Source organism: Balaenoptera physalus, assembly GCF_965194825.1.
Source record: "Balaenoptera physalus genome assembly, chromosome: 21".
NCBI lineage: Eukaryota > Metazoa > Chordata > Mammalia > Artiodactyla > Balaenopteridae > Balaenoptera > Balaenoptera physalus.
Genome location: NC_138902.1, coordinates 10586484 through 10599686, shown reverse-complemented (window position 1 = coordinate 10599686; position 13203 = coordinate 10586484). Strand labels below are relative to the sequence as shown.

General features: G+C 42.9%; 2 long non-coding RNA genes across 2 annotated transcripts in view; both read left to right on the top strand.

Annotated features, from left to right (window-relative positions):
• LOC309651486 overlaps positions 1 to 13203 on the top strand; it is a 105732-nt gene that overhangs the window by 40266 nt on the left and 52263 nt on the right. The window lies entirely within an intron of this gene.
• Positions 3696 to 11429, top strand: LOC309651488. Its single transcript, XR_014258184.1, has 5 exons — positions 3696 to 4455; positions 5374 to 5437; positions 7573 to 7609; positions 8478 to 8657; positions 10638 to 11429. It is a non-coding gene; the product is annotated as an uncharacterized lncRNA (long non-coding RNA).

Here is a 13203-nt window from a genome sequence, read left to right as displayed (position 1 = left end):
GCTCAGTAGTTGTGGCTCATGGGCCTAGTTGCTCCGCGGCATGTGGAATCTTCCCAGACCAGGGCTCAAACCCGTGTCCCCTGCATTAGCAGGCAGATTCTCAACCACTGTGCCACCAGGGAAGTGCCATTCTTTAAAGTCTATTTTATGTGATATGGAGTATAAAGCTGGAGTATAGCTACTCCAGCTTTCTTTTGATTTCCATTTGCATGGAATATCTTTTTCCATCCCCTCACTCTCAGTCTGTATGTGTCCCTAGGTCTGAAGTGGGTCTCTTGTAGATAGCATATTTGTGTGTCTTGTTTTTGTATCCATTCAGCAAGCCTGTGTCTTTTGGTTGGAGCATTTAATCCATTCACGTTTAAGGTAATTATTGATATGTATGTTCCTATGACCGTTTTCTTAATTGTTTTGGGTTTATTTTTGTAGGTCCTTTTCTTCTCTTGTGTTTCCCACTTAGAGAAGTTCCTTTAACATTTGTTGTAGAGCTGGTTTGGTGGTGCTGAATTCTCTTAGCTTTTGCTTGTCTGTAAAGCTTTTGATTTCTCCATCGAATCTGAATGAGATCCTTGCCGGGTAGAGTAATCTTGGTTGTAGGTTCCTCCCTTTCATCACTTTAAGTATATCATGCCACTCCCTTCTGGCCTGTAGTTTCTGCTGAGAAATCAGCTGTTAACCTTATGGGAGTTCCCTTGTATGTTTTTTGTCGTTTTTCCCTCGCTGCTTTCAGTAATTTTTCTTTGTCTTTAATTTTTGCCAATTTGATTACTATGTGTCTCGGCATGTTTCTCCTTGGGTTTATCCTGTATGGGACTCACTGCACTTCCTGGACTTGGGTGGCTATTTCCTTTCCCATGTTAGGGAAGTTTTCAACTATAATCTCTTCAAATATTTTCTCTGGTCCTTTCTCTCCCTCTTCTCCTTCTGGGACCCCTATAATGCGAATGTTGTTGCATGTAATGTTGTCCCAGAGGTCTCTTAGGCTGTCTTCATTTTTCTTCATTCTTTTTTCTTTATTCTGTTCCACAGCAGTGAATTCCACCATTCTGTCTTCCAGGTCACTTATCCGTTCTTCTGCCTCAGTTATTCTGCTATTGATTCCTTCTAGTGTAGTTTTCATTTCAGTTATTGTATTGTTCATCTCTGTTTGTTTGTTCTTTAATTCTTCTAGGTCTTTGTTAAACATTTCTTGCATCTTCTCGATCTTTGCCTCCATTGTTTTTCCGAGGTCCTGGATCATCTTCACTATCATTATTCTGAATTCTTTTTCTGGAAGGTTGCCTATCTCCACTTCATTGAGTTGTTTTTCTGGGATTTTAGCTTGTTCCTTCATCTGGTACATGGCCCTCTGCCTTTTCATCTTGTCTATCTTTCCGTGAATGTGGTTTTTGTTCCACAGGCTGCAGGATTGTAGTTCTTCACGGTTCCACCTTTTTAAGACTGTTGATACACATTGCCAAATTACCATCCAGAAATGCTATGCCAATTTGTAGTCCACCCCAACAGTGGATGTGAAGCCTGCCTCACACAAACACTGGCTTGTAGCACTTTTTAAAAAGTGTAAAACTACAAAAATGAGTACCTCTCCCTTTTTCATGCAAGTGGATTACTCCAAATTTCATAACTTTTTTCAGTTAATTTAGCAAGTCTGTAAATTTGCATCTACTGCATCATTTTTTGTGACTGTTCAGTGTTCCATTATATGAATATGCCACAGTACACATAGCTTCTCCATTCTTGTATATAAGCTATGTCCAGTTTTTCAGTTCCAAATAGTACTCTGATATGTATCCTTGCCTATATCTCTGACTATTTCTTTTGGTTAAATACTTAGAAAGAGAGTTGTTGGATCAAAAGGGTATACACATTTCAAAGGCTTGGCTTAATCTGATAGGAGAATAACCACATTTTGTTTTATTTTGTATTCCTTTGATTTACTGGTGGGTTTACTGGCTGTTTGTATTAATTTGGCAAGTTGGTTAATTATACCCTGTATCCATTCTTCTGTAGTGAGAGGTTGTAACGGTTGTATCCTATCCTGTCAGATCCATATGTCTGACCTTCTGTTTCTGTGTGTCATGGGCTGTTGAAAGACTCCAGTTATTTTAATGTGATGCTCCACACAGCACTTAAAAAAAATGACTCATGATAGTTGCCTTTCATGTAATATTTTTTAATACCTGCGCTTTTGTGATGATCCCTTTTTAAGTGAGTAGGTTGTTCAGCCCCAGAACTACTAGAATTCATGATCATTTGTTCTAGTTTTTGTCTGAACTTTTACTGAGAGAGTTCTTGACCATCATACTTTCATGATAGGTTTTTAGTATGTACTGTGTCTTCACACATTCTTTGAATTTGTTATTATTTGTATCCTCCTAGACTTGTCTTTTTTGCTCTAAATCTAACAGTTATTACATTTCTTCTCTTTCGTTTTCCCCTTTTAACTAGTTTGAAGTGTGATTTGAAGCTCAAGATCATGATCAAAAGAATGCAGTGCCTTTCTCAGCTCCACCAGTTTTTGCTTCTGAGGTTTACATGCCACTGCTGCCCTTGCTAATTATGAACTGAGATTCATTTTGTGATTTTTTTTCTCATAGGTTATATACAGTTATTCTTCAGTTCTGTAGTTGTAGAATATGTTGGATGATTTATTGGTACTGAAGGCAGGGTTATCATTGCACATCCAAAAAGTGCTTTTTTTTTGTTTTGTTTTGTTTTTGTTTTTTGCTTTATTGGAGTATAATTGCTTTACAATGGTGTGTTAGTTTCTGCTTTGTAACATAGTGAATCAGCTCTACATTTACATATATCCCCATATCTCCTCCCTCTTGCATTTCCCTCCCAGCCTCCCTATCCCACCCCTCTAGGTGGTCACAGAGCACCAAGCTGATCTCCCTGTGCTATGCGGCTGCTTCCCACTAGCTGTTGTACATTTGGTAGTGTATATATGTCCATGCCAGTCTCTCACTTTGTCCCAGCTTACCCTTCCCCCTCCCCGTGTCCTCAAGTCCATTCTCTACACCTGCGTCTTTCTTCCTGTCCTGCCCCTAGGTTCTTCATAACCATTTTTTTTTTAATTCCGTATATATCTGTTAGCTTACGGTATTTCTTTTTCTCTTTCTGACTTACTTCACTCTGTATGACAGTCTCTAGGTCCACCCACCTGACTACAAATAACTCCATTTCGTTTCTTTTTATGGCTGAGTAATATTCCATTGTATATATGTGCCACATCTTCTTTATCCATTCATCTGTCGATGGACACTTAGGTTGCTTCCATGTCCTGGCTATTGTAAATAGAGCTGCAATGAACATTCCAAGAAGAGGTTTTTAAATTGGATTATGCATTATGTATGTGCGTATACGTTTCTGTTTTTTTCCATACCCAAAATTACAAACCTGCCATGGCTGGTCTTGTGCAGGACTCTTCCACACGTGAGAAAATGAGAGTTGTCTATATGTTAAATCTGTATAGACTTCGCAAGTGACCTTTTGTCTTTCATCGAAAGCACTTGACCTGCAGCAGTGTGGCCTCACCAGTGAAGGAGCAAAGGCTTTACTAAAGGCCCTTGAAAGCAACAGAACTCTGGTCGTTTGGGATATAAGAAAAAAATCCACTTGTTGGTATGTGGTCACTTTTTTTTTTAAATTGATTAACACATAGCAAAACAAAGAGTTTGTTCACATTTTGACAGTTTTTAAAACTTAACGTGTTTCACTTTCCTCATCATATACAGTTGGCCCTTGAACAGCTTGGAGGTTAGGGGTGCCGCCCCCCACACAGTTGAAAATCTGGGTATAAGTTTATAGTCAGTGGTTCCGCATCTGTGGATTCAACCAACCTTGGCTCGTGTAGGATGATAGTACATATTTATTGAAAAATACCCGTGTGTCAATGGACCCGTGAGGTTCAAACCCATGTTGTTCAAGTGTCAACTGTACTTTTCTAATGTTGCACTTCCCTTATGTTTTTAGCAGATAATGTACTAATTAAAGTGAGTTATACCTTTAAATTGTTCTTATCTCTACTCTGAATAGAGGTGAACCTAGATAGTAAGCCTGCTTCCACCAAGAGCATTATTTCCTTGTTGTGCAACCTCTGAATTCTTGCAAGGAGTACTTTATTCATTTGTCAGTTTCACAAGTAATTTTTTTAATAGCTTCTGTGTGCCAGATACGGGTCAGGCACTAGGGATAAAGCAGTGAACCAGACAGACAAAAGTCTTGCCCTCGTGGAGCTCACATTCTAGTGAAGGGGTTCAGATAGAAATGAGTAAACAGATAAGTAATATAATTTTAGACAGTAGGAAGTGCAAAAATATCTTAATGTAAGGAGAGTGAGGGGGAGCAGGTAGGACTCCATTGGATAGGTTTGTTAGGGGACAGCTTCACTGGAGAAGTGGCATTTGAACGGAGACCTGAATGAAGAGAGGAGCAAGCCATGGAAGATCTGGGGTAAGCACACTCCAGGACAAGGAGGCAATGCGTATGCAGGCATGTAGGTGGGTGGAGTATTTAAGGAAAAACAAGGAGGCCAATCTGGGCAGAGTACTGAGTGAAGAAGAGTGTGGTATGACATGAGGTCAAGGAACTAGCCAGTGATCTGATCTTGTAAAGTCTTGAAGGCCAGAGTAAAGATGTGGATTATTCTAAACGAGTAGAGGGTTTTGAACTGGAATAAGGCATGATCCAAATAGTATCTGAATAAGATGACTTGGTATAGAGAATAGACTTGGGGGGATAAAGAAGAGAAACAGGGAGACCAGTTAGGAGACTATCACAGTGGTCCAGATAAGAGATGTTTATGGCTTAGCTTAGGTTGGAAGTTTGGAGCAAGTGAAAAGTGGTTGAATTCAGGTTGTGTTTTGAGGGTGTAGCTAACAGGGCTGGCCGATAGATTAGATGTGGGGTATGAAGGAAATAGTAACAAGGAGACAAGTCGTTGATGATTATGTGTGCAACTGGGTGGTATCACTTAGAAAAAGGGGGCTGACGGGAGGAGCAGCTTTTGAGGGAATATCAGGACTTTGGTTTGTTATCTTAGATGCGCTTTAGGTATCTAAGTGTCTGGACAGTGCTCAGACTGTACTTTCTATCCAAAGTTATCCAAAGCTACTTTAGATGCAAAATGTTTAAAGTTGACCTTTGCTGCTGCCAAAATAGTAGCCACTGGGGGCAGTCTGCAAGATGGCATCTTACGTTTTTGAGGAAGAAATTAGAATACACAAAGGGGGAAATAAGTGTATAATTACATAATGTAGATTTCATATTTAATTTTATGGGAAAAACAATAATTAGTTGGCTTTTGGTTTTAAATGGAAATAGCCACTCACTGGGAAATAATTCCTCTAATTTCAATTAATTTTACTTTAGATCATTCTGTGATGAAAGCAGTTATCAAAAAATTTATCCAGATGGAAGGAGTGCCAAGTCAGAGGTATATAACATGTTTTAGTTTTCTCAGAAGAATTTCTCTTTAATGGCTTGTTTTTCTTTCTTTCTTAAAAGAAAATTATCAAGGTAGTTTCTGCCATCTTAAAACTAAGTTTTTAGTCAAATGAAATGGCTTTTCTGTTTTTGAAAATGTTGTGTGATGCCTTAATTTAGGTTCCCAGAAATGCAGATTGAAAACCTTTTATTAACTTAAAGTATCTTAATTTCCAATGAAGATCAAACCCTCCTAAATTACCTGTAACTTAAATGGCATATTTATCATTTCTGTCTCAGTACCAGTGGATAACTTCTCCATCGGTGAAGGAACCATCCAAAACTGCTAGACAGAAAAAGAGAACTATAATTTTGGGAAGTGGTCGAAAAGGAAAAGCTACTATTAGAATTGGTTAACTCTTTCTTGTTTCTAATGCTACTAGAACTTATACCCCTTATGTTTTCCGATGTGCTAAAATTAAAACAGCCAGTATTAACCACATGCATATTAGGAGGCCTATATTAGGAGTCGCCAAGTGTGTCGGGTGCCGTGGACAGCTGAGGCACGTTTAGCCCAAAGGAAAGTTCCAGCGCATTGCAGAGAGCAGACGAAATACCCGGTGGTGAAAATTCACTGTTGCTAAGGGTTGAAACGAGCCAATAATTCCTCCTGTTTCTCAGGGTGTTCCGTTTGGCTGTTAATGAAATGTGTTTCCAAGGAATGCAGGCATGTGGCTGAAAAGGCCAGCGGTGCCTGGGGGTCACAGCGAGACCCTCCCATCTCGCCCCCCTCGGCCATCCTGTGCTCTGGGAGCAGAGCTCTCAGCTACAGGTGAAACATAGTAGCTTCCATATCCGGATTCTAAGATTTTCCAAAGCCCTTTAAAGGCCCCCTTCTCTGAGTGGTGCTTGACCTGCTGGTGTTTGGGGCGGGAGGGTGGGCTGGGTGGAGGGTCTGAGCGCCATCCTGAGGGAAGGGCTTTGGAGGCCTGTGTGCGCCTGAGACCGGGGGCCCAGTGCCCGTGTCCGAGGGGAGGCTAGCGCTGACTCCAGCCGTGCCGAACCAGACGTCGCCCTCCTTCCCGACAAGCCAGCAAAGCCTGTCGCTCACCTTCCTGGCTGTGCTGCTTACACGTGCCCTCTGGGAAGGCCAGCCTGGCAGAGCTCTGTTCCTGCCCTTTGGGCTGCTGGTAACTGAGTACCTAGCCTGGGTGCTGGAGGGGGGATCCATAGATGGTGGAGGCCCAGCGCCTGCCCAGGGTGCTGCCCCTCTGCTGAGGGGCGCTTGCCCAGCTGGTTAGACCTGTTCGCACCCAACTGCCCACAGTCAGCACCCAGGCTAGGAACAGCAGCCTCCCCATTTCCTCGGTGTCTTCTAGTTTTGTTCCTTTCTCCTTTTCGCTGCCTTCCTCCCCAAAGAGGCAAGATACTCATCTTCAAGAACCAAATCAGGCCATGATTTTCCAGCTAAACTCATGACAGTTCTGCACTTCTGAATGACTGGGTACAAACATTTGCAAGGATGCGCTCTTGGGCGAGGCGCCAGCCAACTTTTCTAGCTTCATCTCTCTTGCTCGTGTGTGGGCACCCCCTGCCGCCCCAGATGCCGTGACTCCTCCATTTTCGTATATTCCTCCTCAGAATGCTGCCACCACCCCATCCTGGCCTTTGGGAATGTTAGCTAGCTGTTCCCCACAGCATCCTGTCACCCTGGTCCACTCTTTCTAACCTCTGTATGCCCTTCTATGAAATCTTGTCAGGTCCAACTGGAGGAAGACCACCGTATAGGTCAATTAGCTTGGGAAGGAACCCAACTGTGTGACCTGCTTCCCCTTTCCCAGTGTCTTTAAAATAACGTTAAAAAAAAAAAAAAAGAAAAAATGTTGTTTTAGAGCTCCTCTACCATCTCTTACCACCATCAGAAAACCATCCCCCAAAAGGGGGCCCTCATTCATATTGAAAATAACTTCTTAACGTGTAGCCATTACCTTAGGGCATTCTAGACACTGGGGGAGGGAAAAACCATTGTATTTTTTTCTAACATGCGTGTGAAACTTCTTTCCAAAGTTCTTTAAACTGTGGTATTCTTACAGGTAGACAATGTTGCTGATCAAGCGCTTGTTTCTTCCCTTTTTCTTCCCCCAGGCTCAAAGATTTGGAAAGAGATAGTTTAACAGAAAAGGTAAGGTAATCTCCACCTTAACAAAATTTATGATCAAATGTGACCATTTGACAGACACTATGTAGTTCCTAAAAATAAATTTAAGTGGAATTGGCTCTCTTTTCCCTGAAGTTGAGGATAACGTGGATGTTTTTGTCTAACGTGCTAGACTAATAGGCTATTATTGGTTAGCTTTTGGTAACTCGTCGAGTTTCCCAGTCTGGGTTCCGTACCATCAAGTCTGGATTATAATTTGTCTTGGTCACACTGTTTTTCAAAATCAGGTTTGTTCTAGTATGCTATTATGTGTCTGTTTCACCTATAATCTTTCCATTTTTCACCACTCTGGAGATGGTGTGATATGATCTTAACGAAAACAACAGGAACATGTCTTGTGAATGTCTTGTGAATATTTAGCTTTCTTTTTGGCCGACTCAGCATTGCCTGCCATTCAGTCATTGTTATGTGACCAGGCAGTGTAACTATTTGTGTATTAGTCCATTGGTTCATAGCTTGGGAATGTGGAGACTTCTAAACCCATATCCTTCCCTTAGGAATGCGTGAAGGAGAAATGGAATCTCTTGCCTGAATTTCTGCAGACAGAAATAAAGAATCAGTTATGTGACTTGGAAACCAAATTACATAAAGAAAAATTATCAGAGGTTAAGTCGTCAGCATCCCGGCGGCTAATCGTTTCCTCCCATGTAACTTGTCTGTGACCAGGGAGGCAGGATAATCCCACCTCTCCCTGTTACCTGATAGTTATAAAGGAAGCGCATGTGTTTCCTTATTCTCTCATGGCCACTTGTTTACATTCACTGTTACTTAAATTATCCTTTCCTGCTGTAGGAGGGCTACCTGGCTAAAGTCAAATCCCTTTTAAATACAGATTTGTCCTTGGAGAACGGAGCTCATGCTTTGAGTCGGGAAGTGAATGGATGTCTAGAAAACGGGAGCCAGACAAGTGGTGAGGAGCGCAGAGTGGAAATAGCAGAGAAAAAGAAGTCCCCCAAACCTGTTTCCAAACTTTGCATGCCCAGGAGAAGCAAGTCCGATGGAGAAACAAAATGTAAGAGCACTTGACTCGTTTGACCTCGTTGGAGTCTGGTACTGCCTAGGGGGAGGACAGACTTGGTGCCATAGGGTCTGTCTGCTCCCCCCCCCACACAACCCCTCCACCGGCAGTACTTGCTTTTTGTGTATCTTTTTTTTTCTATTTTTTGGGGGGTGGGGGGTGGGGGGTGGCTGTGTTGCTCGGCTTGTACGATCTTAGTTCTCCAACCAGGGATCGAACCCGGGCCCTCGGCAGTGAGAGTGCCGAGTCTTAACCACTGGACCGCCGTGGAATTCCCTCTTGTGTATACTTCTAACTAGCTTAGATATATACTTTAAATTTTTGTCTTCGACCAAGTTATAGAGCATTAGATCCCCAAATGTGGTTGAATTTATGAGGTATAAGAAAACAGGAGCTGCTGATATTTATGACTTGTAAGTTACATGCCTGTTGAAGCTAAACATTTATTCTTAGACTCCTTCCCCGCTTGTAGTCAGAGTAACTCTTCTGGAATTTTTAAAAATAAGAGCCTGGGACTTGAGCTCAGGTCAGGTGCCTGGCCACTTCATCGTTTGATGAAATAAGCAGAGGCTCTGTTTCCTTGGCCGTCTCAGTGTTGGGCCCTTCATACGAGACCTTGTGTTAAAATGGCCTAGCAAACTGGCAGGTGCTAATTTGATGACTTTATGAAGACGGTGGTTGCTTAGAATAAGAAGAGAAGGATACTTAATCCTCAGAACCTGGTCTCTGCACCAGCTTGCTAATGCTGAAGAACTGTACCTTGGCTGTGAACTCTTTATTCATAGTGGCTTTTTTGTTTCTTTTCTGTAAGCAGCTGAAGTCTCATGTAGCCGCAGGATTACAAGGCAAACTACCAGGCAGACCACCATCACATCTCATTTCACAAGGGGGTCAGTATATAATGAAGCAACAGCCCCCATTTTAGGGGCCAACTGTTTTTGGTAAAACACATATAGAATTAGTAGGATGTAACTTAGTAATTCTGACTTCCACATTCCTTAGGTTTTCCTTTTGATATTCTGTTTTTAGACATTCATGAACAGCATTTCTGAAGACCTCATCCATTTTTACTCTTAGCGTAGGAAACTTCAAATGTACATACACAAAATACCAAGGATAGTAAAATGAACCCCTGTGTACCTATCACCCAGTATCAACAGTTAACAGCTCCTGGCTGTTGTTTCATCTATACCCCCATAGGCTCCAAGTGAAAATTATTCCAAATGGATTACAACTCCATACACACCCATGTCCCCCCAGTTGGATTACTTTGAAACAAATCGGTCATGTCATCTTATCCACAAATAACGATATTTCTAGATGACAAGGTCTCTTTCTCTGACAAGTTTTTTATTCATATTTTGCTATAATTGCTAACATTAGCAAACAGTCTTTTGAAGAAGACAAAACATGCCTTATAAAGTGTAACAGTTCCTTATTAACAAATATATAGCTGTGTTCATACCTCCCCTTGTGTAACAGAGTTTGGTTGATTTGTTCCTTAAGCCTTTCAAGTGATAGATTCCTTATTTTCTTGCCATTTATTTAAAGAAAATAGGTCTTTTGTCTAATAGCTTCTAGGTCTGGCTGACTGCATCGTTTTGGTGGTTAATGTGTTCCCTTGTCTCCAGTTTTCTGTCAACTGGTAGTTAGGTCTAGAGTCCTGATCAGATTCCAGCTTTATTTTGTGCGGCTTCATTGACGGTATGGGGCTGGCCATCAGAGGCATGTAATGTCTCTTCAGTGATCCTAGCAGACGTTGATCAAAGTCTCGATCCATTATTTCTTAGGGTTTGCAAAACGGTGGTATTCTAAACCTGTCATCCAAAGAAACATTAAACTCGAAGCTTGTTTTAATGTCCTGGCAAAAAGGGCTTCTCCTTGGAGGGAAGAGGGTGTCCATGCCCTGAATCTTTCCAAACAGAGGGTACTCTTGGTAGGGAGGAATATACGTTGTTTTGTGCCCACTGCAAGTCTAGGGTCTGGCTGAGCTACCAGTTGGCCTTACTGTGTGTGACAGCCCTGCCAAACAGAAACCTGAGGAAGACCCTGAAAAAGCAAAATCAGGTGATTCTGTCGGTGAAGAAGAAAAAGACCAGGTAGGGCTCGCGTTTAAGTTTCTTAACTCTGCCTTATTTTGGTACACTTGCTGGTAATTGTGAATTTACACTTGGTCTGTCTATGGACCGTAAGTGACTGAGAGGGTGTTAGAACATATCCCTGGACCCAGGGCAGTACGAAGTGTATTATGGTTAGACCCGAGGACTCAGCAGGCCCGTAACTTTGGTGTGTTCTCTCCTGTCTACCTTCCTACCTCTCCAGCTGTCAAGATTTGACAGTCAAACCAGCAGATGTGATGCGTTTAAAGCATTTCCTTCTGATGTCAGATAAGCTCCTTTCCCACATCTAATCTCTCTATAAAAGCAGAGTTGTCGTGTTACTATGTGTATTGTAATAATGCTGCTTCGACTTTTTAGGTTAGAAAACTGGTGGCTTGCCAAATGCCTCCAATATAGAAAATGTCAGTCTCTAGCACTGTCCCATGTGACTTGAGGGGCAAACCTAGATACTACCAGATGGTCACACGCTATCTATTTCATTCCTGCCACAGGATTAGCTGTGTAAGTCGGGAAGTCTGTAGGTTTACAGGTGGGTAGTAAATGCCCTGTTACCTGCTAAAGATGAGTATCCATGGTTTGCTCTAAGGCAGGGTTTCTCAACCAAGGCATTGACTTTTGGGGCCAGATAAACCTTTACTGTGAGTGTGAGTCCTGTGCACCGCAGAGTGTTTAGCAAGGTCCCGACCTCTACTCACTAGATGCCTGTAACATTCCCTCTCTCTCCTCCCAGTTGTGACAACCAAAATCACCTTCAGACTTTCCCAGATGTCCCCTGGGGGGCACAATTGCACTGAGCGAGAAGCAGTGGACTCAAGGCTAGCAATATCATTGAAGTAGACTTGACGTCCTGTTGTAAAAGACATACTCATTCTCCTGTTTTTATTTTGGAAATTAGATGCCACTGTTCATGATCCTTATTCAGATGTCTGTCATTAAGTTGAGTCAGACTACTCACTCACAGGTGGGACACTGAGACAGAGGGAAACAGCTTGTCCAAGTCACATGGCCACATCCCTTGCTTCCTAAGAAAACGTGTCACAAGGGAAAGCAAGCTGGCTCTTGTAATATTGACAAGTGTTTTTTTTAAACAAATGTGCCAGTTTTAGAGTTGTTCTTTGCCCTCTAACCTTTTGGAGGGCTTACATAGCCTTCAAGCTTCTGAAGAAACGAACTGGGGCACTCTTTCCCAAGCAGGAAGCAGTTTCACTGGCAGTGTGTGAGAGGCCTTGGGGACCTGGAGGATGAACACTTGTCGCAACAGGGTTTATCCCGATATGCTAGAGTAAGGCTCAGTGCACCACACCGGTGTCATCAGGTAGTGTTTGTTGGTCAAATAAGTAGTACTACAGAGAGAATCTTACTTTAGTCAATTTAAAGTTCTGAGATCTCACTATGTTTTTTAAAACAGGTATTAAATACATGCATTTGGTAAAACAGTACAAAAGGCTGTTTGGTACATAGCAGCCAAAGAAAAACAATGTGGCTATTCCGTGCTGAGCTATGCTGTGAGCATTATCAAATAGATACTGGATTCTGAGGCCTTTGTTCAGGAACAAAAAAGAATGTAAAATACCCGATTACCACAACTAAGGAGCTGGCCTGTGGCAACTAAGACCCGGCACAATTAACTAAGTAACTAACTGACTAACTATTTTTTAAAATCTCATTAATAGGTTTTTAATATGATTTTTTAAATTTATTTATTTAATTTATTTATTTATTTTATTTATTTTTGGCTGCGTTGGCTCTTCCTTGCTGCGTGCGTGCTTTCTCCAGTTGCGGTGAGCGGGGGCTACTCATTGCGGTGGCTTCTCTTGTTGCGGAGCACGGGCTGTAGGCACGCGGGCATCCGTAGTTGTGGCTCGCGGGCTCTAGAGCGCAGGCTCAGTAGTTGTGGCGCACAGGCTTCGTTACTCTGCAGCGTGTGAGAACTTCCCAGACCAGGGCTGGAACCCTTGTCCCCTGCATTGGCAGGCGGATTCTTAACCACTGCGCCACCAGGGAAGCCCAGGCTCCAACCTTTTAAAAAATGTGTTCCGTCCACCTTCATGGAGCAGGCGTAGGGGATGGAGAGGAGTGAGAACCCGATTGGCAGGGGTCCGGTCGCAACCCCGGAAGGGGACGGGGGAGGATCTAGGAGGTGGCACCGGGCCACAGTCGACCCCCAGTGACAGCTAAGAGCTGCACTGCTGCCCCTTCCTGCCCCAGGACCTGAGCTCAGGTCTCGGGGCGGCTGGAGAAACGCACTGTTTCTGGTGAGATGCTCTTACTTACTGTGTGGAGCTGCTCCGGCTGCCCCGGCGACCACACCCCTGCAGGGCCCTGTGCCTGTCCTCCCTGCCCCCTGCCCAGGGCTCGGGGAACAGCAGTCTCTGTGGGGCAACCTGCTTCCAAGTCTTTCAGTGACCACGGAGGACTGG